This window comes from Bos indicus x Bos taurus, chromosome 13, assembly GCF_003369695.1.
Source record: "Bos indicus x Bos taurus breed Angus x Brahman F1 hybrid chromosome 13, Bos_hybrid_MaternalHap_v2.0, whole genome shotgun sequence".
NCBI classification, from domain to species: Eukaryota; Metazoa; Chordata; class Mammalia; order Artiodactyla; family Bovidae; genus Bos; species Bos indicus x Bos taurus.
This window is the reverse complement of record NC_040088.1, coordinates 63,471,491-63,498,730: the sequence shown is the minus strand read 5'-3', so window position 1 is coordinate 63,498,730 and position 27,240 is coordinate 63,471,491. Positions and strand designations below refer to the sequence as shown.

General features: G+C 43.0%; 1 long non-coding RNA gene across 1 annotated transcript; it reads right to left on the bottom strand.

Moving 5' to 3' along the window:
- Positions 1-4,807: 4,807 nt before the first annotated feature.
- On the bottom strand, positions 4,808-26,307 carry LOC113903616. The gene is made up of 3 exons (XR_003514208.1): positions 25,062-26,307; positions 9,291-9,475; positions 4,808-5,019 (listed from the first exon to the last, which is right to left on the bottom strand). It is a non-coding gene; the product is annotated as an uncharacterized LOC113903616 (long non-coding RNA).
- Between the last annotated feature and the right edge of the window lie 933 nt (positions 26,308-27,240).

Sequence of the window (27,240 nt, the reverse complement as noted above, 5' to 3'; positions counted from 1 at the left end):
CAACAATACAAGAGAAGACTCTACACATGGACATCACCAGATAGTCAACACAGAAATCAGATTGATTATATTCTTTGCAGCCGAAGATGGAGAAGCTCTATACAGTCAGCAAAAACAAGACCAGGAGCTGACTGTGGCTCAGATCATGAACTCCTTATTGCCAAATTCAGACTTAAATTGAAGAAAGTAGGGAAAACCACTAGACCATTCAGGTATGACCTAAATCAAATCCCTTATGATTATACAGTGGAAGTGAGAAATAGATTTAAGAGACTAGATCTGATAGATAGAGTGCCTGATGGACTATGGACGGAGGTTTGTGACATTGTACAGGAGACAGGGATCAAGACCATCCCCATGAAAAAGAAATGCAAAAAAGCAAAATGGCTGTCTTACAAATAGCTGTGAAAAGAAGAGAAGCGAACAGCAAAGGAAAAAAGGAGCATCTGAATGTAGAGTTCCAAAGGATAGCACGGAGAGATAAGAAAGCCTTCCTCAGCGATCAATGCAAAGAAATAGAGGAAAACAACAGAATGTGAAAGGCTAGATATCTCTTTAAGAAAATTAGAGATACCAAGGGAACATTTTATGCAAAGATGGGCTTGATAAAGGACAGAAATGGTACGGACCTAAAAGAAGCAGAAGATATTAAGAAGAGGTGGCAAGAATACACTGAAGAACTGTACAAAAAAGATCTTCACGACCCAGATAATCATGATGGTGTCATTACTCATCTAGAGCCAGACATCCTGGAATGTGAAGTCAAGTGGGCCTTAGGAAGCATCACTACAAACAAAGCTAGTGGAGGTGATAGAATTCCAGTTGAGCTATTTCAAATCCTGGAAGATGATGCTATGAAAGTGCTGCATTCAATATGCCAGCAAATTTGGAAAACTCAGCAGTGGCCACAGGACTGGAAAAGTTCAGTTTTCATTCCAATCCCAAAGAAAGGCAATGCCAAAGAATGCTCAAACTACCGCACAATGGCACTCATCTCACACGCTAGTAAAGTAATGCTCAAAATTCTCCAAGCCAGGCTTCAGCAATACGTGAACCATGAACTTCCAGATGTTCAAGCTGGTTTTAGAAAAGGCAGAGGAACAGAGATCAAATTGCCAACATCTGCTGGATCATTGAAAAAGCAAGAAAGTTCCAGAAAAACATCTATTTCTGCTTTATTGACTATGCCAAAGCCTTTGACTGTGTGGATCACAATAAACTGTGGAAAATTCTGAAAGAGATGGGAATACCAGACCACCTGACCTGCCTTGTGAGAAATCTATATGCAGATCAGGAAGCAACAGTTAGAACTGGACATGGAACAACAGACTGGTTCCAAATAGGAAAAGGAGTTCGTCAGGGTTGTATATTGTCACCCTGCTTATTTAACTTATATGCAGAGTACATCATGAGAAACGCTGGGCTGGAAGAAGCACAAGCTGGAATCAAGATTACCGGGAGAAATATCAATAACCTCAGATATGCAGATGACACCACCCTTATGGCAGAAAGTGAAGAGAAACTAAAAAGCCTCTTGATGAAAGTGAAAGAGGAGAGTGAAAAGGTTGGCTTAAAGCTCAATATTCAGAAAACGAAGATCATGGCATCCGGTCCCATCACTTCATGGGAAATAGATGGGGAAACAGTGGAAACAGTGTCAGACTTTATTTTTTTGGGCTCCAAAATCACTGCCGATGGTGATTACAGCCATGAAATTAAAAGACGCTTACTACTTGGAAGGAAAGTTATGACCAACCTAGATAGCATATTCAAAAGCAGAGACATTACTTTGCCAACAAAGGTCCATCTAGTCAAGGCTATGGTTTTTCCAGTGGTCATGTATGGATGTGAGAGGTGGACTGTGAAGAAGGCTGAGTGCCAAAGAATTGATGCTTTTGAACTGTGGTGTTGGAGAAGACTCTTGAGAGTCCCTTGGACTGCAAGGAGATCCAACCAGTCCATTCTGAAGGAGATCAGCCCTGGGATTTCTTTGGAAGGAATGATGCTGAAGCTGAAACTCCAGTACTTTGGCCACCTCATGCGAAGAGTTGACTCATTGGAAAAGACTCTGATGTTGGGAGGGATTGGGGGCAGGAGGAGAAGGGGACGACAGAGGATGAGATGGCTGGATGGCATCACCGACTCGATGGACATGAGTTTGGGTGAACTCCGGGAGTTGGTGATGGACAGGGAGGCCTGGCGTGCTGCGATTCATGGGGTTGCAAAGAGTCGGACACAACTGAGCGACTGCACTGAACTGAACTGCCAGTCTCCAGTGAGTGTGGCAGTAGGAGCACAAAGCCTGGGCCCAGGAATCACCCAGGTCCCATCTGACCTGGCTTTGCTATTCACAAGCTCTGTAAGTCTGGATCAAAAAATTCATGAATGGTCGTGTGGCTTAAGCATCAAAGCCTAGAAGTGGGAGGAAATCAGGCAGGAGAGACAGAGGGTGATTGAACTGAAGTAGCACGCTAGGAATTCCACAGACAAATGTGAGTTCTCCTCTGCTTTGTGTACCCCTGAGTTGTGGGTACCTGGGACAGCACTGCCGTGGAAAACAGCTGACGGATGAGATACTGACTCTTCAATTTCATGAACCTGTACCGTGGCAGCTATTAGGAAAACAATTTGTGCATCTCTATCTTGCCCACTTGGGCTTCCCTGGTGGCTCAGATGGTAAAGAATCTTGCCCAGGAATTCTATGTGACTTGGACAAAGGGGCCAAATCTTGTTCTATTTTACACGCTCACAATACCTAATACCTAATAGATACATGCTTATATACTCCTAAGAATTAAGAACTTACTAGATCCGTGCTCATATGCACTTAAGAGTTGAGTCAGACTGCTAATAAATTTTAAATTAAATGTTCTCTATTCATATAGATAAACGTAAATGTGAATGAAACCATCTGTTTAGTAGAATATTTATAAACTTTCTCACCTTGTGTCTTTAGTAAATCTCTTCAGAAATAGATCCACTAGTTTTAAATATAAGATAAAACAGGCTCAAGAGAAATCTTAAAAATGCTGTCAACTACAGCAGATGTCAGATCCTGCCCAAAGCTTCTCCATATTCAGCCCTAGGTGAGCCAGTCCTGCAGCCCCCAAATGCAAGCTCCTCCCACTCCTCGCTGAGGGCTTTCTCTGGCCTCCAGTTGGCTGAGGAGTCAGGCAGATGTGTGGGGGAGTCCACGTCCCCTGAGGCAGCCTTCAGCAGATGACTGACAGTTCATGGTCATTGTAGAAGGGAGCGTCCATGGCCCATAGTGCCATTCTCCTCAATAACGCATTTTTGTTGGCTCCCTTGCTCCACTGTAACCCCCCACCTCCCGCCACTCCCCTGCCAGTGCCTCTGGCATCACCAACCAAGTTAACTACCTGCACTGAATCTGTGTCTCGGGGTCTGCTTCTGTGACCACAAGTCAAGGACCACCTGTGGCCACTGGAAGCCGAAAGAGGCGGGGACCGGGTTCTCCCCAGTCTTTGGAGGGAGCCCAGTCCGGTTTACACCTTGGTTTAAGCCCTCAGACGTTGAGCTTCTACCTCCAGAACTGTAGGAATTCATTTCTGTTGTTTAAAGTCACCAAACGTGTGGTCGTTTGTTATGGCAGCCCCAGGAAATGACTTATTCTGTAACTTTTACAGAGAGTAAGTCATTCCTTTTAGGAAAACCGAAGCAGCTTAAGAAGTGCTTACCTCTCTTAGATGCAGGATGTAATTCCAGTTTTGAAGTGGAAACTTACACATTCAGAAGTAGTTACTTGAGGCAGATAACATTGTTCTGCTGCATAAAACCCTCCAGTGGGTTGCATCCAACTGAGACTAAAATCCTATCTCACTGGGCTACAAAGGGCTACATAGCTCCTCCCGCCTCTCTACCTCCTCTTGTCCACACTCTTCGGCCACATAGACCTTCCTTCAAATCCTGAACAAGACTTAGAGCCACTGCACTAGCCTTGTCTTCAGCCTGGAACCCTGTCTCCCTGATGACTGCACAACTGACCCCTCCTCTTCCTTCAGACCTCAGACGCCAGCTCTTGAGAGATGCCTTCCTGGGTTCCTCTCTGAAGTCCCCATCAGATAGCTCAGTTGTAGTTCTCTGTGGAGCACAGTTTGGTATCTTTGGCTTCTTCCAGTAATCATGCTTTGCTCAATTCTTTCTCCTCCTAGACTGCAGGTTCCTCTACAGGTTCGAACCTTATCTGTGTGCTTCACTGTGAAAGTGAAAGTGTTAGTTGCTCAGCCATGTCTGACTCTTTGCGACCCCGTGGACTGTAGCCCTCCAGGTTCCTCTGTCCATGGAATTCTCCAGGCAAGAACGCTTCATGGTTTGCCATTCTCTTCTCCAGGGAATCTTCCCACCCTGGGATTGAACCCCGGTCTCCTGCATTGTAGGCGGATTCTTTACCATCTGAACCACCAGAAAAATCATTCCCCCAATATTAGAACAGGTTCCAGCATAGAGTCAGGTTTTAACAAGTATTTGTAAGTGGGTAAATAAAAGAATATTCAAATTCTGGTGGAGATGCAGTTTAGTGGCTTTTATTGTTTCCTCTTCAATAATCGTTGTAAACCCAGATTGCTGTCATGAAGATTTATGGCAAACCTCAGTGAGAAAATGCTTGGCTCATCCACAGGGCTCAGACCCTGACGATTCTGCCACAGGGAACTGTGGCCCAGCATGGACAGATTGGCTGATTTTTTTATTTAACAAGACATACTCCAAATCCAGGTTCTCATATGAGGCCACCAGTTTTTAAACATTGTCTCAAAATATTTTAAATACTCTTTGAGCCAAATGAAGTATGTCTGCCAGTCAAATTCAGCCCAAGAATCTATTGTGCTGTGTCTCTTCTTCAGCCTTCCCGAGCTTCCAGGACAGTAAGAGGTAGATACTGGATATGTTGAACTGCCAGCTTATCAGAATTTATCAAGGGAAGGAAAGGAGAGCTGTTTCAGGAACCCACACACATGTAGAAACACAGGGCCTAATGAGAATATCCACGTTGGCACCATCCTAAAAATAAAAAAAGGAAAAAGAAAAAATGAGAGCAAAAGATCACAGCTTGGAATAGGCCAGGCCTACAGTCAGACTCCAGCACCCAGGAAACAGCCTTCTCATTGTGAGGTGTTGCTGGTCAGTGAAGCAAAGCCCAGGGGTAACTGTGGATGCCAGAGCACTAAGTCCTCAGCTTGTGGTTTGAAGGCAAGAAGCCCTGCCTAGACCTTGCTGCAGGGCACTCTCTCCATAATGTGCACCACGTGTTTACTCTTTATGAATATACTTCATTCAAACACGTGTTTCTCCCTTCTTCCTGGGATTTCTGATGACAAGTGTTACTGATCCACCCGGGAGGTGCCCGGCATGTTCTCAGAGTTTCAGACCCAGTCTGTGATTGCTTCTCTTTCATATGAGACAGAAATTTAGATCAGATGAAGTCCCTGACATCCCCCAGCTCAGTATGGAACGGGGGAAAGACCCTGGTCAGAGTCTCAGCTTTTCTGGTTATTACCAGGTGACCACAGACAGGTCAGGTGACCCTCTCTGGCTCTCAGCCTCCAAATCTGTAGAAAAAGGGAGCTAGTGATGACGCGGCCTGCAGACCCCTTCCTGTGTGACAGTCTTGGTTTGCATGACTGCGTTTCATAGGTGGTGCCTCCTGCTCCTTTAGGGATCTCTTAACTCCAGTACTATTGCCTGGAAAAGCCCATGGACAGAGGAGCCTGGAGGGCTACAGTCTATGGGGTCGCAAAGAGTCGGACAAGACTGAGCGACTTCACTTTCACTTTCCCTTTATGGAATTCCAGGATGCCCAACACACCTGTAAGAGTGGAAGGAGCAGGAAGTGCAAGGACCCAAAAAGGAGATCATGGATGGGCTTCCTCCGTGCTCTCATGTGACCAGATCAAGCTGATGGAGAGCAAACTCTGACACCTCTTTGAACCAGGGCCTCAGAGCCACATGCATCTCTTGGAAGGGAAAGAACATTGTTCTGGACAATTCTGGGAAAGATGCTGGGGAAGATTATTTTTGATCACAGACAAACTCAAAATATATTTGCTTCTTATTTCCTTGAATAAATGATTCATGGAATGCATGCATTTTAAGAAGTTGAATGCTTTGGGGTTGTTTTCCTGGAACCCTCCATTTCTGAACAGTCTCTAAAGACCAGTAATAAATATACACAGCTGCACAGCTAAGTGATCATGAGCATGCCCTTACGTGTCTATTGCATTTGCTTTAGGAAAATTCATTAATAAATAAACATTTTCCATAAACATGCCAGATAAAACAAAGGTAATGAGATTCACTTTTAACAAGTCGATACTAAGAATAACAAATGATGACTTTTTAGGGGATTTTCCTGTAAGTTTCCTGAAAGCCTCATAAATCTCTTCCTTCACCTCCTTTTTTCCCTGACTATATTCTCCTGACTGAAAATACCCTCCTACAATGAAAAATCCACAGTCAATTACACAGAGTTACAGAAAAGACGGTGAGAATGTGGAAAATAGCAAATAATCCTGGGAGAGTCTTCTTCATGTTCAAGTTCTCTTAATGCGCCCAAATGATCCAAGGCTGCAACCTCATGTCTTTTCTCAGGGTGACTGGTGTGGGATCAGCAGCCAGGGGTGTAGTGTGATGTCAGGAGACTTAGAAGTGCTTTGTGCTGGAATGACTTCCCCCACTGACACAGGCTTCCCTGGTGGCTAAAGAATCTGCCTCTGATGCAGGAGATCCAGGTTCAATTCCTGGATTGGGAAGATCCCCTAGGGAAGGGAATGGCAACCACTCCAGTATACTTGCCTGGAGAATTCCATGGACAGAGGAGCCTGGTGGGCTACAGTGCACGTGGCTGCACTCTTGGACACAACTGAGCAACTAACACCGGCTTCTGTGTCTCCAGCCCCTACTGTGTCTGGCACATCCTGAGAATTCAGATGAATGAATTACTAGAGTCTGAATTGGCCAAGGTACAGGGTGACGTTTGTTTTGGCCAACAAAGTGTATGCAGCGGTCTCTGGGATGAAGGGAATCCAACCAGGCTTCCATAGCTTGATATACATATTCTCTAAAATAGTCATGGAGAGAGCAAAGATTTGGAATCTTACAGACTTTGTTGAGTCCAAGGTCTACATATACAAACAAGTTGTGTGAGCCTGCATGAGAGATTTAAAATCCTTAAGCCTACATTAAAAAATTTTTTTTATTTTTGGCTGTGCCGCATGGTGAATGGGCTCTTAGTTTCTTGACCAGTGTTTGAACCCGCTCTCCCTGCACGGGAAGCTTAGAGTCTTAACCACTGGACCACCAGGGAATCTCCTCAAGCTTATATTTTATTCTTGTCCATCAAGGACTATAATATTCACTAAATCACAGGATGGTTGAGGAACAGAATAAAATATGTAAATTATCTAGCACAGCATTGAACACAGCTGATGCTCAATGTATGTTTAGGTTTTCCTCTCAACTCACCCCTATACACTAACCCCTTGGCTCTGATCCCTTTTCTTTTAATTCATATTCCTCAAGTAACCCAAGTAGGAAAAAAAGGTGCTTAACAACATACACAGAACATTTTTCTCTTATTAAGCTCATTGCATGGTGATTTATCAAAGTTTGTATTATCTGTTTTGCAACTTGGAGTTTAGAATCTGGAAAAAGGAACCATTCTAAGCCACAAAGAATTTCTATCTATAAAAAGTTTGAAGATGTGTATTCACCTTTTTCAAGGCTAGCTCTTGTTTGGTAAAAAGTCTCTAAGTATTCCTTTAATTTTATAGATCTAAAGGAAGATACTCTGTTATTTTTCCTAGTATTTGGACATAACCATTGACATGAACGCAGTTGTAATATTGAGAAGATAATTTGCTTGAAGAACTGAAACATTACTAGAATTAATTGAGCCAAGGCCATTTAAGAATTTCTTGCCTTTTGGTGGGGGATATTGAGGAAAGGGTTCTGTCAATGTCTCTCAGCTCTGTGTAACTTCAGAGGGCAGTGTGCTCTGGAAATTGTGGAAAACCTAGGTTGGAGACTTAGCACAAGATAGAAAGAAACTGTATTTCCTACCAGACCATTCTTCCCACCAGAAGAGACTGCATGGAAAACACCTGGCCAGGGTTTGGCACAGCCCAGCATGGACTTGGTATCAACTATCATGAAAGACATTACTAATGAATAAATAATCCAAAAGAAACTGATATCAAGCTGTTACACACCTGTGTGTAAGAATGGGCTGTCTCTATGGGTAGTGGATATTTCTCTGGCTAGTTATTGAGAAAAGAGAGTCAATTCTGGGACAGGAATCAAGGGCTCTGGAGTGGACCTTAGCCTAGGATGTGGACAGAACATCTGTTTTCTCCCTGAGCCTCATGATAGCTGGGCGCCGACCATCCTGGGGGGCAATCCGTGGAGGAGGACCAGTTCTGGAGATTTGGCAGAGCTTGCACAGGTGGAGCCATGAAGAATCAGCACACAGAGCAATGTCCAGAAGCAGTAAGGTCACTGGTGCCACGGCTCTCAGAGAAGTTGCTGCCCAAGAGCACAAGGACCCACGGAGAGCACACACCACAGGGTAAAACCTCTTCACATATAAGCCGAGGTTCAAGCCAACACTGGGTTATAAACAATCTAAGCACAGGATATATTCAGCTTGGGCTCGGATATTTTGCTTACGCACAGATTATGTCCCTCACCGTGCTCATCTCAATTCATTTGGTTGAGGTAGTTTCCAAACCAGTTTTAAAGAGCAGAATCTGAATGGATTGAAAACTTCCATACCTACTCACCAAACCTGGCATCCCTCATCAGCCGAGCCAGTGAGCAAACCTGGAATTCTTGTGCTTGCTTTGACAAGGCTTTTTTCTGCATTATGCCTTTAACACAAAAATTATGAAAGGGAAAAAGTGTGTGGAGTCCAGTCCAGCTATGATATTATTTATTCACCAGATACAAATTATATCTCCATTATAAGTACAATCCTGAATTGTGCTTTAGTGGCAAGACTGGTTCTATGTTTTATTGGTGGAGGAAGCCCCTGAGATCTCTGCAACCCGTGGCTCGTTTGGAAAGCAGGACGCTTCTGTGAGGCTGTTCACCCTCTGCCTGATCACATTTCCAGACGCCACCCCAGCGAACAAGGCAGAAAGAAAATCACCAGAGGCATATCCAATGCACAAGATAAACAGAAGCTACTGGAAAGACGTGTAGGATCAGTAACGAGGCAAAAAAAAAAAAAAGAAGAACCGTAGCACCCAGTTGGAACAAGGGAAGAAATCACTCACCGCTCAGCAGGAGAATCACTGCACTTCACCCCGGCAGGTGAACTGGGCATGTTTGCCTGTTAAATCATTACTGGGATTTAAAGAACCTGCATGAAGCAAGGCCACAGATTGATTTGCGTGCTATTTATAATTCCTTAACAGTTTGATGTTTTGCAGTCAGAAAAATAGATCACAGGAATGATTCACTGAAAAAAAAAAAAAGAAACATATATATTTAGTTCTCTCTGCTGAATAAAATGGCACAACCACCTTTTGCATTTTTCCCCATACCATGAAAATGTGTTTTCATTATGCATCACATTATATAAAACGTGGTGCTGAGAGGATTCCTGCTTCCCTCACCAGGCAGGAGTGGAGAAAACAGCCTGAGTATGGAAATTGGGCCTCCCACAAACCATGCTTGGGGGCCCATCCAAGACTCAGAGGGGAGACCAGCGTCATGAGCCCAAGGGCCTTCAGACGCTCTTCAGAGGGCCTGGAGACCAGGAAAGAGGTGTTCAAATTGCCCTTAAACCCTGTCTCTAGAGAGCTCGGCCTGGGCCCCTTCACGAGAAGGGTGGAGGTCAAATTCATGTATGATCCTGAACCCCTGTCTACCACCTAGGAAGCTACAAGCTGACCACTGGCCCTGGCTCTGCGGCAGGAATTCCTGTCCTTTACCGGGGGATCACCTGGAATAGGAGTCGATTCCATTTTACAATGAAGCACGTTTGTTCTCTTACCCCAGATCTGAAGGACAATCTAGCTACATTTTCAAACTATTGCTTCTGGAGAGAGTTGAAGAATCCTGTAGAGGTATATAATCTCCCGTTTGAGGAACAGTAGGTCTGGTTTCCTGGTGGCTCAGATGGTAAAGAATTGCCTGCGAGACAGGAGACCTAGGTTTGATTCCTGGGTTGGGAAGATCCCCTGGAGAAGAGAATGGCTACCTACTCCAATATTCTTGTCTGGAGAATTCCATGGACAGAGGAGCCTGGTGGGGCTAACAGTCCATGGCCTGGCAGAGCTACACAATCCATGGGGTCGTAAAGAGGCTGGACACGACTGAGTGACTAAGCACACACGGACATCTGCCAACCAGGAGCTGGCTTCAGGGAAAGTGTGTGTTCTCAATCACCCAGGACCATCACTGGCACTTTCTGTCCATTTCCCTGGGCCACACTGCTCCATTTGACACTGGGAACCTTCCAAAGCTGAGCAATTCCTCAATGCTGGTTGAACTCAAGCAAAGAAAACTGAACCTCCCCCCTACGCCTCTCCGCCCACTGAAGGCCTCTCATTGGTGGCTCTCTAATATATTGAAACGTCCTCATTAGGCTATACATCTCTTGAGGTATGAGTTTTTGTTTATTCACGTGCATCTATTTCCCATAGTCTGGAACATGACGTTGCACACCTACTAGGGTGTGACTGCTATTTATTGATTGATTGATGGAGGCCTTCGACTAATTCAGACATTCACATGCAAACTTCCTCTGCATTGTCTGGAAGCCCATAGGCCAGACAGAGTTCAGCTCACTCATTTTCTTTCTGCTCTTTCAGCATCACATCCAGAAACCAGATATTTGGAGCACTGATTCTATCCTTGACATCAGAATACCTTCATTTCCACAGCAAATCTATGAATGCCCTTCTCTCTTGTGCTCATGCTCAGTCGCTCAGTTATGTCCAACTCTTTGCAACCCCACGGACTGTAGCCTGCTAGGCTCCTCTGTCCGTGGGGTTCTCCAGGCAAGAATACTGCAGTGGGTTGTCATTTCCTCCTCAAGGGAATCTTTCCGACCCAGGGATAGAACCCGTGTCTCCTACGTCTCTAGCGTTGCAGGTGGATTCTTTCACTCCCTAACCACAGGGAAGCCCTTGTCTTCTTCTCTCTGGCATTTCACAATAAGAACCCTAACTAGTAATAATTCATTTCTTATGCCCTGTGCTAAAGAAAGCAATGCCCTTCTGGAAGGTGTATGTGTTTTAAAGAAGGGATCCCCAACCTCCTGGATCTCATGCCTAATGATCAGAGGTGGAGCTGATGTAACAATAATAGAAATAAAATGCATAATAAATGTAATGCGCTTGAATCATCCTGAAACCAACCCTCCACCACCCCAGTCCATGGAAAAATTGTCTTCCACAAAACTGTTTCCTGGTGCCAAAAATGTTGGGGACTACTGTTTTAAAGAACATAGGCTAAGTGAAATGACCTTGATTTATCGAAATTAGAGTCCAGAAAGCAAACAGGACTCATCCCACATGGGACTAAGCTTGCAATTGTTTCTCAGAAATAGATAAGTTCTGGAACAAATCTAATTACTTGATGTCTAACCTGCCAGTTTCAATAGGTCACCCTTCATTACTTTAGAGCATCTTAAATTCACAAGACAAGTGGAAATGCTAAAGTTCTGAACATCATGATTACTCACAAAATAGTTTACTATAGGAAGCTTGTAACTGAGCAATGCAAATTTTTCTATCCATTTTTCTGATTCTATAAATTTTTCTGATCCTTTTTTAGTTTAAAAGTAGAAACAGAACATCTATATGGGCCTCAAATGCCAATATGTTGAAGCAAGGATTTTGCCTCAAAATCATATAGTACATGAAAATTTAAAATAGTGTTACTAGAAAATCACTAGCACACAATTGTATCAATCATTTCTGTCTTTGATCTCTGAGATGTTTCGTCTTGTCACATATTTTTAAAAGTTAGGAAGTTTTCACCAGTGTTATATAATGGGAAAGAAGGAAACATTTGAAACTAAGGAGCCAAGGTTAAAGTCTTGTTCTGATAATTTTCTAGCTGTATAACTTGGGACACATCCTTGAATGCTCATAGCTCCATTTTCCTGTTCTGTAAAATGTGAAAAATAATACCTATTTCATAAGATAGCTGTGAGCGTTAAGTCAGATAATAAATGTGGGAATGATTAAATAGAGCACTCTGTACACTAGAAATTATTGCACCATCATCACTTTTCTTCATTTGAAAAGTCATAGTGCCAATGTATGCATGGCCCTAAATTAGGTATCTTAATAGATCAAGAAAGAATCCCATTAAAAAAACATTGTATTTTAATTAGCATATTTTATAATTCACTGGAACACTATCTCTAACACTCAAGGACACTGGTTTTACATTAACTAATATAGTTCAAACATTCAAAGCACTTAGCTCCTGAGGATCCTGTCTAGAAAGTTTGACATGGTCACCTAAGAGTAATTAAATGAATGAGCAGTAGCACCAGCAGTAAGAGGCCTCCTCGTCTTGCCAGGTGGTTGGTTTTTGATGTGTAAATTTACCCTGGGCTCTTCTTTGTCTGGTCCTTTGATACTGAGAGAAAGGCCTACTTTATGAAGAAACCACTTCAAAGTTGTCTCAGAAAGATAAGAATAGCATATTTTTTTTCCCAAACATTTATTTTGAATTGAAGGAAAATTGCTTCACAACGTCGTGTTGGCCTCTGCCGTACATCAGCATGAATCAGCCTTAGGTACACATGTGTCTCCTCCCTCTTCAGCCTCCCTCTCACCTCCCACCCGATCCCACCCCTCTAGGTTGTTACAGAGGCCCAGTTTGAGTTCCCTGAGTCACACAGAAAATTCCTATTGGTTATCTATTTTACACATGGTGGTGTATATGCTTGGAGAAGGCAATGGCACCCCACTCCAGTACTTTTGCCTGGAAAATCCCATGGACGGAGAAGCCTGGTAGGCTGCAGTCCATGGGGTCACTAAGAGTTGGACATGACTGAGCGACACCACTTTCACTTTTCACTTTCCTGCACTGGAGAAGGAAATGGCGACCCACTCCAGTGTTCTTGCCTGGAGAACTCCAGGGACGGGGGAGCCCGGTGAGCTTCCGTCTATGGGGTTGCACAGAGTCGGACACGACTGAAGCGACTTAGCAGCAGCAGTGTATATGCTTCCATGTTACTTTCTCCGTTCATCCCACCCTCTCCTTCCTCCCACTGCCAGCGTCCGTAAGTCTGTTCTCTGTGTCTGCGTCTCCACTGTTGCCCTGTATCAATAGGTTCATCAGTCCCATCTTTCTAGATTCCGTATATAGAGAGTAGCATATATTTTTTCAAGTGTAGGAGGAAAAGCATTTATTGATCATGCATATCAAGACTAAGAAATCCAAGGTTTTTTAAGGAAAATGCTTTGTAAAACTTAAAAAAAATACATCTATTTACTTGGCTGTGCCAGGTCTTAGTTGTGGTACATGGGATCTAACTCCCTGACCAAGGAACAAACCTGGACCCCCTGCATCGGGAGCAGAGTCTTAGCCACTGGACCACCACAGAAGTCCCTGTAAAGCTTCTCTAAGAAAGAAACTGCTATGAGAGAATAAAAGAAAATTATATCTCAAAAAAGAGGGACAAAGTAAGAAAGGCTATGTACTCACTGTGTAGAATAACTTTATATGCAGAATCTTTGGAACAGTGTTTATACCCTTTGCTTTTTTGGTTTTTTGAACTTCTCTAATGAGACATTATGAGGGTTTTTTTAAATTATCAGTTCAAGATGGTGGAAGAATAAGATGAGGACACCACTTTCTCCCCCACAAATTCATCAAAAGATCATTTGAATGCTGAGCAACTTCCACAAAACAACTTCTGAACACTGGCGCAGGACACCAGGCACCCAGAAGGCAGTCCATTCTCTTCAAAAGGAGGTGAAAGTGAAAGGTACTCAATCATGTCTGACTCTTTGCAACCCAGGCCAGAATTCCGGAGTGGGAAGCCTTTCCCTTCTCCAGGGGATCTTCCCAACCCAGGGATCAAACCCAGGTCTCCCACATGGCAGGCAGATTCTTTACCAGCTGAGCCACAAGGGAAGCCCCATCAAAAGGAGGTAGGGCAAAATATAAAAGACAAAAAGAGAGACAAAAGAGTTAGGGATGGAGACCTGTCCTGGGGAGGGAGTTGTGAAGGAGGAGAAGTTTTCACACAGCAGGAAACCCTCTCACAGGTGGATCTGTGGGGAGTTTTGGAATCTCAGAAGGCAACATAACCTGGAAAAAAAGAAAAACCCACAGAATACATGCCTAACCACAACTGCAGAAAAGAGAATTTTCCTGTGAAAGGCTCTAACCTAACAAGCTAACATGCAGCCTGGCCCACTCACAGAACAAAGGACTGAGCAAATACCAAAGGAGAGCTAGCCAGCTGCATACCGGCCCCTGCCCACCCAGAGGCAGAGAGGCAGGCTTGCAACAGCCAGAGCCAGAAGGCAAGGGGCTGCTGCAATCTCAGCCCCAGAGATGCAGGCATCTTCAACCAAACCATGAGGAGGCTCCCAGCTGCTAACCACATCTTCCTGAGATCCTGGGTGGCTGACATCTGCCAGGAGGGTCACAGCCTGAGATCAGCTCTCCAGAGGAGACACACAGCACACCTGAGACAGTGCTCTCATGGGGCACCTGTAAAACCGAGCAGCCGGGACCACGGAGGTGACTAAGATGCATGGCCCACCTAGGACAGTGCACTTGCCAAGCACCTGGTTGTCTGAGCTGCTCAGATCTGGGAAGGGCACAAAATGCACGCCCAACCCACAGAGACTGAGCCAGAATTGTGTCTGAGTGTCTCCTGTGGAAGTACCAGAGCAGTGGCCTGCTGCAGGGACAGGGGCTCTGGGTGCAGCAGACCTGGGTATGGCATAAGCCCTCTTGGAGGAGGTCGCCATTTACCCCACCATAGAACCAACAGAACTTACACAGGACTGGGGAAACAGACTCTTGGAGGGCACAAACAAAACCTTGTGCACACCAGGACCCAGGAGAAAGGAGCAGTGATCCCACAAGAAACTGATCCAGACATGCCCATGAGTGTCCAGGAGTCTCTGGCAGAGGCGTATGTCAGCGGTGGCCTGCTGCAGGGTTGGGGCACTGAGTGCAGCAGTGCCTGCAGCGGACCTTTTGAAGGAAGTTGCCATTATCTTCATTACCTCCACCATCCTTTGGCCTCAGGTCAAGCAACAGGGAGGGAACACAGCCCTGCCCATCAATAGAAAAATTGGATTAAAGATTTATTGAACATGGCCCCGCCAATCAGAACAAGAACCAGTTTCCCCCCAAGTCAGTCTCTCCCATCAGGAAGCTTCCATAAGCCTCTTAACCCTATCCATCAGAGGGCAGGCAGAATGAAAACCACAGTCACAGAAAATTAACCAAATTGATCACATGGACCACAGCCTTGTCTAGCTCAATGAAACTATGAGCCATGCTGAGTAGGGCCACCCAAGACAGGTTATGGCAAAGAGTTCTGACAAAACGTGGTCCCCTGGACAAGGGAATTGTAAACCACTTCAGTATTCTTGCCTTGAGAACCCCATGAAAAATATGAAAAGGCCAAAAGTATGACACTGAAAGATGAACTCCCCCCCCAGGTTGGTGGGTGCCCAAAATACTACTGGAGAAGAGTGGAGAAAAAATTTCAGAAAGAATGAAGAGACAGAGCCAAAGCAAAAACAATGCCCAGTTGTGGATGTGATGGGTGATGGAGTAAGTCCGATGCTGTAAAGAACAATATTGCATAGGAACCTGGAATGTTAGGTCCATGAATCAAGGCAAACAGGAGATGGCAAGAGTGAACATCGACATTTTATGACTCAGTGAACTAAAACAGACTGGAATGGGTGAATTTAACTCAGATGACCATTATATCTACTACCGTGGGCAGGAATCCCTCAGAAGAAATGGAGTAGCCGTCATAGTTAACAAAAGAGTCTGAAATGCAGTACTTGGATGCAATCTCAAAAATGGCAGAATAATCTCTGTTCGTTTCCAAGGCAAACCATTCAGTATTACAGTATTCCAAGTCTATGCCCTGACCAGTAATGCTGAAGAAGCTGAAGTTGAACGGTTCTATGAAGACCTACAAGACATTCTGGAACTAATACCCAAAAAAGATGTCCTCTTCATTCTAGGGGACTGGAATGCAAAAGTAGGAAGTCAAGAGCTACTGGGAGTAACAGGCAAATTTGGCCTTGGAATACAAAACGAAGCAGGTCAAAGGGTAACAAGAGTTTTGCCAAAAGAACGCACTGGTCATAGCAAATACCTCTTCCAACAACACAAGAGAAGACTCTACACATGGACCCACCAGTCAACACCAAAATCAGATTGATTATATTCTTTACAGCCAAAGATGGAGAAATTCTATACAGTCAGCAAAAACAAGACCAGGAGCTGACATGGCTCAGATTATGAACTCATTATTGCAACATTCAGACTTAAATTGAAGAAAGTAGGGAAAACTACTCGACAATTCAGGTATGACCTAAATCAAATCCCTTATGATTATACAGTAGAAGTGACAAACAGATTCAAGGGATTAGATCTGATAGACAGAATGCCTGAAGAACTATGGACAGAGGTTCGTGACATTGTACAGGAGGCAGTGATCAAGACCATCCCCAAGAAAAAGAAATACAAAAAAGCAAAATGGTTGTCTTAGGAGGCCTTACAGATAGCTGAGAAAAGAAGAGAAGCTAAAGGCAAAGGAGAAAAGAAAAGATATACCCATTTGAATGCAGAGCTCCAAAGAATAGTAAGGAAAGATAAGAAAGCCTTCCTCAGTGATCAGTGCAAAGAAATAGACGAAAACAATAGAATGAGAAAGACTAAAGGTCTCTTCAAGAAAATTAGAAATACCAAGGGAACATTTCATGCAAAGATAAGATCAACAAAGGACAGAAATGGTATGGACCTAACAAAAGCAGAAGATATTAAGAAGAGGTGGCGAGAATACACAGAACTATTACAAAAAAATATCTTCATGACCCAGATAACCATGATGGTGTGATCACTCACGTAGAGCCAGACATCCTGGAATGCAAAGTCAAGTGGGCCTTAGGAAGCATCACTCTGTACAAAGCTAGTGGAGGTGATGGAATTCCAGTTGAGCTGTTTCAAATACTAAAAGATGATGCCATGAAAGTGCTGCACTCATTATGTCAGCAAATATGGAAAACTCAGCAGTGGCCACAGGACTGGAAAATGTCAGTTTTCATTCCAATCCCAAGGAAAGGCAATGCCAAAGAATGTTCAAACTACCACATAATTGCACTCGTCTCACATGCTAGCAAAGTAATACTCAAAATTCTCCAAGCCAGGCTTCAACAATACATGAACCGTGAGTTTCCAGATGTTCAAGCTGGATTTAGAAAAGGCAGAGGAACCAGAGATCAAATTGCCAACATCTACTGGATCATTGAAAAAGCAAGAGAGTTCCAGAAAAACATCTACTTTTGCTTTTTTGACCATGCCAAAGCCTTTGACTTCGGAAATTCTGGATGGAAATACCAGACCACCTGACCTGCCTCCTGAGAAATCTGTATCCAGGCCAGGAAGCAACAGTTAGAACTGGACATGGAACAACAGACTGGTTCCAAATTGGGAAAGGAGTATGTCGAGGCTATATATTGTCACCCTGCTTATTTAACTTACATGCAGAGTACATCATGCGAAATGCCGGGTTGGAGGAAGCACACGCTGGAATCAAGATTGTGGGGAGAAATATCAATAACCTCAGATATGTAGATGACACCACCCTTATGGCACAAAGTGAAGAGGAACTAAAGAGCTTCTTGATGAAAGTGAAAGAAGAGAGTGAAAAGTTGGCTTAAAACTCAACATTCAGAAAACTAAGATCATGGCATCTGGTCCCCATGGCAAAAAGATGGGGAAACTATGGAAACAGTGACAGACTTTATTTTCTTGGGCTCCAAAATCACTGCAGATGGTGACTGCAGCCATGAAATTAAAAGACGCTTACTCCTTGGAAGAAAAGCTATGACCAACCTAGAGAGTATATTAAAAACCGGAGAGATTACTTTACCAACAAAGGTCCATCTAGTCAAAGCTATGGTTTTTCCAGTAGTCATGTATGGATGTGAGAGTTTGGCTATAAAGAAAGCTGAGCACTGAAGAATTGATGCTTTTGAACTGTCGTGTTGGAGAAGTCTCTTGAAAGTCCCTTGGACTGCAAGGATATCCAATCAGTCCATCCTAAAGGAAATCAGTCCTGAATATTCATTGGAAGGACTGATGCTGAAACTGAAACTCTAATACTTTGGCCACCTGATGAGAAGGACCAACTTATTGGAAAAGACCCTGATTTGGGAAAGATTGAAGGCAGGAGGAGAAGGGGATGACAGAGGTTGAGTTGGTTGAATGGCATCACCGACACAATGGACATGAGTTTGAGTAAACTCTGGGAGTTGGTGATGGACAAGGAAGCCTGGCATGCTGTAGTCCATGTGGTTGCAAAGAGTCAGATGTGACTGAGCAACTGAACTGAACTGAAGGAAAATTTAAAAAAAATATTTTCCACTATCTTATTTGATGGCAAAAGGGAAAGACAGCAAATCAAAGGAATATTGTAAAATTACAGACTATAGTTGAATATTTCCAATGACCTGATAGGTTTTTCCAAGGTTGTTGCTCAATTGCTCAGTCGTGTCTGATTATTTTCGACCCCATGGACTGCAGCACACCAGGCTTCCCTGTCCTTCACCATGTCCTGGAGCTTTCTCAAACTCATGTCCATCGAGTCAGTGATGCAATCCAACCATCTCATCCTCTGTTGTCCCCTTTCCTCCTGCCTTCAATCTTTCCCAGCATCAGGGTCTTTTCCAAACAGTTGGTTCTTCCCATAAGGTAGCCAAAATATTGGAGTTTCAGCTTCAGCATCAGTCCTTCCAATGAATATTCAGAGTTGATTTCCTTAAGGATTGACTGGCTGGATCTCCTTGCAGTCCAAGGAACTCTCAGGAGTCTTCTCCAACACCACATTTCAAAAGCATCAGTTCTTCAGCACTCAGATTTCTTTATGGTCCAACTTTCACATCCATACATGACTACTAGAAAAACCATAGCTTTGACTAGACGGACCTTTGTTGGCAAGGTACTGGCTCTGCTTTTTTTTTTTGGGCTCTGCTTTTTAATATGCCGTCTAGGTTTGTCATAGAGGTAAATTTTATTTAATTCTACTGAGTCTTATTGAGCTGTTCAAACCAGAACTGTGTGTTAAATTGTATTTCTTTATTTGCTTATCATCACAATTCAATAATAGTTAATAATAAGAGTTATTGTGTATCATCATTTACAATGGGCCACACCCTATGTTAGCATCTTTACCTACATTATGGCTTTAAATCTCCAAAATGGCCTTTGAAGTACACACCATTCATATTCATACTTTCTAGCACAAAAAATCACTTCATGGGAAATAGATGGGGAGACAGTGGAAACAGTGTCAGACTTTATTTTTTTGGCTCCAAAATCACTGCAGATGGTGACTGCAGCCATGAAATTAAAAGATGCTTACTCCTTGAAAGGAAAGTTATGACCAACCTAGATAGCATATTCAAAAGCAGAGACATTACTTTGCCAACAAAGGTCCGTCTAGTCAAGGCTATGGTTTTTCCTGTGGTCACGTATGGATGTGAAAGTTGGACTGTGAAGAAAGCTGAGTGCCAAAGAACTGATGCTTTTGAACTGTGGTGTTGGAGAAGACCCTTGAGAGTCCCTTGGACTGCAAGGAGATCCAACCTGTCCATTCTAAAGGAGATCAGTCCTGGGTGTTCTTTGGAAGGAATGATGCTAAAGCTGAAACTCCAGTACTTTGGCCACCTCATGCGAAGAGTTGACTCATTGGAAAAGACTCTGATGCTGGGAGGGATTGGGGCCAGGAGGAGAAAGGGATGACAGAGGATGAGATGGCTGGATGGCATCACTGACTCGATGGATGTGAGTCTGGGTGAACTCCGGGAGTTGGTGATAGACAGGGAGGCCTGGCGTGCTGCAATTCATGGGATTGCAAAGAGTCGGACACGACTGAGTGACTGAACTGACTGACTGCCTGAGCACAAAAAATTAAGTGATCATACCTAAGGTCACACATCCAATAAGAGGAAGATTCCAGGTCACATCAGTAGCAATGCCAACAACCTATCACTTAGCACATATGGTGCTACCAAATGCAGAAAGTGCTTATTGGATATTAGCTGATTACAGTTTTGATTGAATATAATGAAAATATACTGACTTATAAAATGTTATCTGCCACATCACTGTATTTTTATAGATTTGAGTTAAAAAATTTGAAGTTATATTGCATGTATAATATTTGATTAAATAGTTTCAGATAACCAAACTAAGCCTAGACTAGGAAACTTGCACCTAGCTCTAATAAGTAATCTATATTCTGACATCATTTTACTTTTGAACAGCTAAATTACGTAGGGGACTAGAATCCCAGAAAAGGTTCTGAGGAGAATCTCTCCCATGCTTAACATGCAATGATTAAAGGGTGAAATAGCCCTAAGCTTGAATTCCCTCACAGCTTAGGTTATGCCCTAAACATTACATTTATGCTGTAATTTTGTTTCATTTTGGTGTAAAGAAAGGAACTGTTACAGGCAATGCCTATTGAGCTGTTGTGGTCAAATATTTATTAAAAAGACCATATTGATTTGCAGATTATGACTGACCACATATGAACCCTTCTTTCCAGTGACATTCTTATTTAAGGTATTGATTAAGGGCTTTTCATGCAGAAAGCATTTCTCTTGTCAGTTCAGTTATGCTGGCTTTTGTAATAAGCTAATTTGATTTCCTTTTTTAACCTTTGTTTGATTAGGGGAACGACATTTGCATTAAAATTCAAGAGAGATGAAGTCTGCCATCGATCTTGACTTCCTCATGGACCTCTTGTACTGAGCGAAAGATGATTTAGAGAATGTCAAGAGTCTTGGAACAACCATAATGAGAGAGGGAAAAAAATCACTTCAGACTTACACACCAGAAAGGGCTTATTTGACAGAAAGGGCAATTGCATTTGGTGGATATATTTTAGAGAAATCAAATTCAGGAAGTTTAATTTTGTTCTTAGGGCAAGTCATGAAGAAAGCTGTAAGATGAACTGCCGTTAATAAAGTACTCTCTAGTTAAACCAAAACATTTCCAAACCACTGAAGAGGTTAAGCAAAACATGTATATTGTTACTTGCCGCAAAGGAGGAAGAAGAGTAAATTCTAATATTTCTTTATAAACACGTTCCTGGTAAAATACTAACCTCAAACAAGTTTGTGGTTAAATAGAGTTAATCCTTTTCATACTGTTCATGGGGTTCTCAAGGCAAAAAAGAAAGAAAGCTTAGCACCAAAGAATTGATGCTTTTGAACTGTGCTGTTGGAGAAGATTCTCGAGAGTCCCTTAGACTGCAAGGAGATCAAACCAGTCAATCGTAAAGGGAATCAGTCCTGAATATTCATCGGAAGAACTGATGCTGAAGCTGAAACTCCAATACTTTGGCCACCTGATGTGAAGAACTGAATCTTTGGAAAAGATCCTGGTGCTGGGAAAGATTGAAGGCAGGAGGAGAAGGGGATGACAGAGGATGAGATAGATGGCATCACCAACTCAATGGACATGAGTTTGAGCAAGCTCAGGGAGTTGGTGATGGACAGGGAAGTCTAATGTGCTGCAGTCCATGGTATCGCAAAGAGTTGGACACAACTGAGCAACTAAACTGAGAGTTAATCCCCTATTGCTGTCCCTGAGAATTGTGGAGATAAAACCCACATCAGTTCAAGTCCTCCACTGGCGTTGTTGTTATTGTTCAGTCGCTCAGTCATGTCTGACTCTTTGTGACCCATGGACTGCAGCACACCAAGCTTCCCTGTCTTTCTCCATCTCCAGGAACTTGCTCAAACTCATGTCCATTGAAGTCGATGATGCCATCCAACCATCTCATCCTCTGTCGCCCCCTTCTCCTCCTGCCCTCAGTCTTTCCCAGCATCAGAGTCTTTTCCAATGAGTCAGCTCCCCCAGGCTTAATCAGTCTTCTTTCATAATAACACTCAAAGATATGTGCAACTTCTTACAGTTGCCTTTGACTCTGGATCCTTTTCCTAGGGAGGAAATCAATGTATTTTGTGGCTTCAATAGCTTAGTTCCATTACTTATTCCTGAAATCTCCAAAGATCTCTATTTGGATCTTTTCTGGCAATGAAGACTCCATTTTATAAGGAGTTTCACTGGGCTGGGGATTTTTAGTTCAAGAGAAATTGAATGATGAACCTAAAATGAACCTAGGAATGTATTAAATGCTCAGTGGAATACATGGAAACTGTATCACATGGGCCCACCCATTCCTTCTACAATAGCGACTCAGAATGTTTTTCAGCGGACACAATGTAGGAGTTAGAAAAATCAAAAGACAAGAAAGGGGAAAAACTTGCAAGCAATTGGTTGCAAAATTTCTGGTTCCCAATAAAATTGGAAACTCTCTTCGCTCAATTGGGTAAATTCTCATGATTCTAGGTCACTTGGAAGAACTTTGAGGGTCAGCAGGTCTTTGCTAACTTCTTTTTCTCTGGAAAAGTCATTGAGTATATTTACTGAAAGTAACTTTCCATTTTCCATTGTTCTGCCAGAGGTGATTCATCTCCAGTCCCCAGTTTCCCAATTTTATAGCTTAAAGTTGTGGCTTGACTCTTTTTATATTAATTCTTAAATTAATGTAAATTGATATATTTCTCCTTTAAAATAAGATAAGCTAAGATACTAGGAAATCAACTTCTTAAAAACCCAATTCAATTTGGAAGTATATAGTTGACTTTTGGCCTATGGCATTAAAGGTAAATTTAATGCTTCCTTTCTTCTGTGAGTAATATTACACAATTATACACATTTTAAGGACTGCAGATAAAATATGATTTTTCAGAGAAAGACCGATGTTCAGCTGCTATTTGTGGTTCTACAGCAATAATTAGATTCTAATTAGGAAAGAATAAGAACCAATGAACACCAGGAGAAGAAAGGACTGTAAAGAAGGTACGACCTTGTCTTGTTATAGATGAGGAAATTTGGTCAAAGAGAGGGAACTGCCATGCGAAATATTTCCAAATTAATAAAATAAGACAACTACAATTTACTTTCAAATTCCATGAAGTTAGGTTCTTTTACAGTAAATATGACACCATTTAATCTTATGTCTAACAAATAATTGAGATGAAAAATGTTCCACTGATGCCACCAAGCTTTCATACCGTTAGTAGTATGGAAGTAGATTATCCATAAAACGTGGCAGAAGAATTTAAGGAAAGTATTTTCATATGTCCCATATGGGCAAATCATTAACTGTTCTTTCATGTTGTGAGCCCAAAAGCATCTCTATTATATTTTATATTGTGTTAAAATCAATATAATGTAATATAAAATTCATCCAGAGGATAACATATTTATGTATTCCCAAGGCATTTTTAGTTGAGACATTTATTTGGACTTTAATTTTAAAAATAACACTGCTTAGCTTCTGCCTCCATTGTTCCTCCCATTTTATTACAGCCCCCAGTCCTGGCACCTGGGAAATTCATCAGACTCATCTATGTGGAGGTTTAGAGGGCAGACACATCATTTTTTTAAATCTTCAGTTGCCCTTCAAATCCGCTGAACAGAATTCCTTATCTCCTAACAAAGATTTTACTAGAGTATTTTATGTGTAATTCATCAGAATAGCTGCTAAGCTGTTCAATTTTATTTTTAAAAGGTAGGAGCGTTGTGGCAGACAAGCCTGAGGTTTAGAAAGCCTGATTCTGCTTGCCTTTCATTTTCCCTGTGGCCTCTGAAGTGTGGTTTATTGGTAACCACCACGTTGCTATTCCTGTCTCAACTGACTCCTCATTACTCAAAGCCAATAATAATTGCTAAATATGACTAATATCACATGGAAGTTCGCAAAGTTCACTGCTAACCTTCATTCCAGCTCAAAATGTTTTCAAGGTTAATAGATTGATCTCGAGCTGAGATATGATGCATTTATAAAAAGGGAGAAAATGAAAAATTTGGCATCAACAATATGCGAACAGTTTTAAATGATTCATTTGTTACATTTGGACTGTAGCCATGAAATTCATTTGATATATATCACATAGTTATATTCTAACCTAGACACTGGAAAATAAATTAATGATACATTTTAACATTAGACAATTTTACGAACACACACACACACACACACACACACACACATTAATCCAGGATGAGAATCAGGGCATTAAAACTTACTGGCTATTCCAGCTGGGGAATACTAGGCATTTAAGACAGAGCTAACCACTTTCAAAGACTGAGACTGCTCTAACACACAGCTCAGTTACAGCTGTGACCTTAAGAGGCTAGTTGCCAATTGTGTCTCTTGGTGTCCTTGCTTGGAGGAAAGACAAATGAAATTCCTGACCTCATCTCAGTTCTGTGCTTCCTACAGTTTTTGGTACCCAGGTTCCGGCCCACAGAATCTCCTGTTTTGCCCACACCCTTGATTGGACTCATCAAGGTTTCTAGGGTCCCAGAGAGACCTAAACCACCGCCTTTCTGATCCTGCCCCATGCCCACTCTGAGCCCATTCCCACAATCTGTTTCTGAGCCTGGATTTCAATTCCAGTTTGGTGAGGTTAGGGAGTCCTGGCCCCTGGCCCAGCTTTGCCAGAACCTGGCCTACCGAACTGGAGGCAGCATTTCCTGGGAGGGCCTCCCATGTCCCGACAGGCTTCCAGGTCCTCATTAAGAGCAAGCCAGAGAGGCTGGCGGTTTCTTCCTCTCAATTGTTCAGTTCCTTGATTTCACAAGGCTCAGACCACTAACTGCCCCTGCTAGCAGACTGGACCGCTTTTATGTCTCTGCTCTTCCCATCTTTCTTCCTGGTTAATTACCACTCACAGTGAATATTGTGGTTGTCTTCTCCAGAAACAGCGCCACTGAGCTCCACTTACCTGCAGACGTGCACGCAAACCCCTTGGCTTGGCACTCAAGTCTTCCTACCTGCAATACCACTTTCCCGCTCCTGAGGTCCTTCGGGAACAGACGGCCTGTGATCTCCCTTGACTCAGCCCTCCGCTCACTAACTGTAAACTTGGGCCCGTCACTTAATCTAGCTGAGCCTTCCTTTCTCAGCTCTGCGGAATAACACCTTCCTTACTCACTGTGAGGATTAACCACACAGCGCAGACAATTTCTAGCATGCTCCAGGCACACGACAAGGGCCCCACGCACTTGTAAGAAGACTTTGTTAGCCGCCTGCTGTTCTCAGCACTTCTCAAAGGCTCTCTACCTGCTCACTTCCCACTCACTCTTTAAAGCCATGTCAGAATCCACTGTGATGAAGGCACACAGACTCTAATATCACAGTGGTGCTTGATCACATCTTCTTCTTACCATTTCCTAGTTTCTCGGTTTTGACCATCTTGTCTTTCCCAACAGATTATTGGGAAATAATCCAATAATTATTGGAAATAAGCTCCAGGAGGGCAAACCAAAATCTTGTCGTCTTGTCACTGGTTTTTGAGCCTTCTTAGCCTCATCTGCTCCCCTACTCCATGTCCCCTCTCGCCAGCTATTCCTGAGGCCCTCCAGGTGTGCCTACAGGGTTCATTAATATTTCGCTCTGCTGAGCACCCCTGTGCCTCATCCTCCTCTGTGAGTTCCCACGATGCCTCCATGAAGCGTTTCCACAGACCTCGCTGCCTCTGCTGTGGACACTGTCACGCCCTCATCCCCATCATATCTGCCCTCCCTAGAGGTTGTCATGTCCACTGACCATCATCTCATTGCACTGGGACCCCCGAGTCCTATTCCCTGTGCCCCAATATCTCAGGAGAGCTTTTAGGAAAACAGTCTTTATTTAGGGAAACATTTGTCATGGGATATGAGTTTATGGGAAAGCAGCCAAGAAAAAACAGAGTGACAGATGCAGAATTCCCTATTCCAACTGGTAAGTCAGGCTTTGTTACTGGATTAAGTCTGTGGAGCTGGTTGCCTCTTTCCCAAGGCTGGGTTTGCTTCCAGGAGCCCTCAGTACCTCAAGCTACTAGACTCCTAATGAGCCCTGTGCCAGGTCCCCAGCCAGCTCTCATTTCCAGCACCAGCATGTGCTTTGGACAAGTGTCACAGTTCTTAACAGCACCCTGCTGGATACACGCAGAAAACTAAGCAGAAGGGAATTCCCTGGCAGTCCAGAGGTTAGGCCTGCTTCCATTGCAGGGGGCACAGATTCAATCCCTGGTCTGGGAACTAGGATTCCACAGACTGGGTGCATGGCCCCCACCACCAAAAAAAAAAAATCAACTAAAGGTCAGTGGACCAACTATCTTATTCTAGAATATAAATAAATAATTTGGGGGCATTAAACTGAATCTGTACCAGGCAATTGTGGTTTTTTTAATTCCTGTTTTGAATGTTTTAAATTGTCTTTTTTTTTTTAATAAAAGTAAGCCTAAAGAAAAATAACATCTGTTATTTGAAACATGCATGTAGGGCAATTTATAGCACATCTAGGTTCAAATAACCAGGTTGAGGAAGACTAAACTTTGCCAAAGCATATGTTCAAAGGAAAACTGATTTTTTTTTTTTTTTTGCATTTTAGATAGCTAACATCAGAATACTCCCAAACCCCTGCAGTGTGGTGGCTGCATTAAAGAATCTTGCTAAGGATACTTCTGAAGTTTTAAAAAGCCCACTGGCCTGAGAATTCCAGTCTCCCTCACCGTTCTGGTATGATCATTAGATGCTCCTGGTACTGGTAAGCCTCATCTCCAGTCTGGGGCTGTTAACTACCCCTAACCATCCTGGGAAGGCCAAGGCCATCCTTACAGGCATCAGTGGATTCTCAGTGCTAGAGGCCTGTTACGCAGGACTCCTCCCCGATTCTGAAAGAGAAATAAGAGAAGGGGAGGGGTAGCTTGAAGAAAATAAAAAGTAAAAGAGAGAAAGCAAAGCGCTATGTTTTTCTGTGGCTGGTACTCTGGGTTTTAGTCTGCTTAACACAGTGGCTTTACCTGGTTACTTCAAGGCTTTCAAATCTGAATATAACATCCTACACAAACACATACCCCAGACAGATGCATATACATACACCTTCACAAAGACTCTTACAGAACTGAGAATACTAAGACA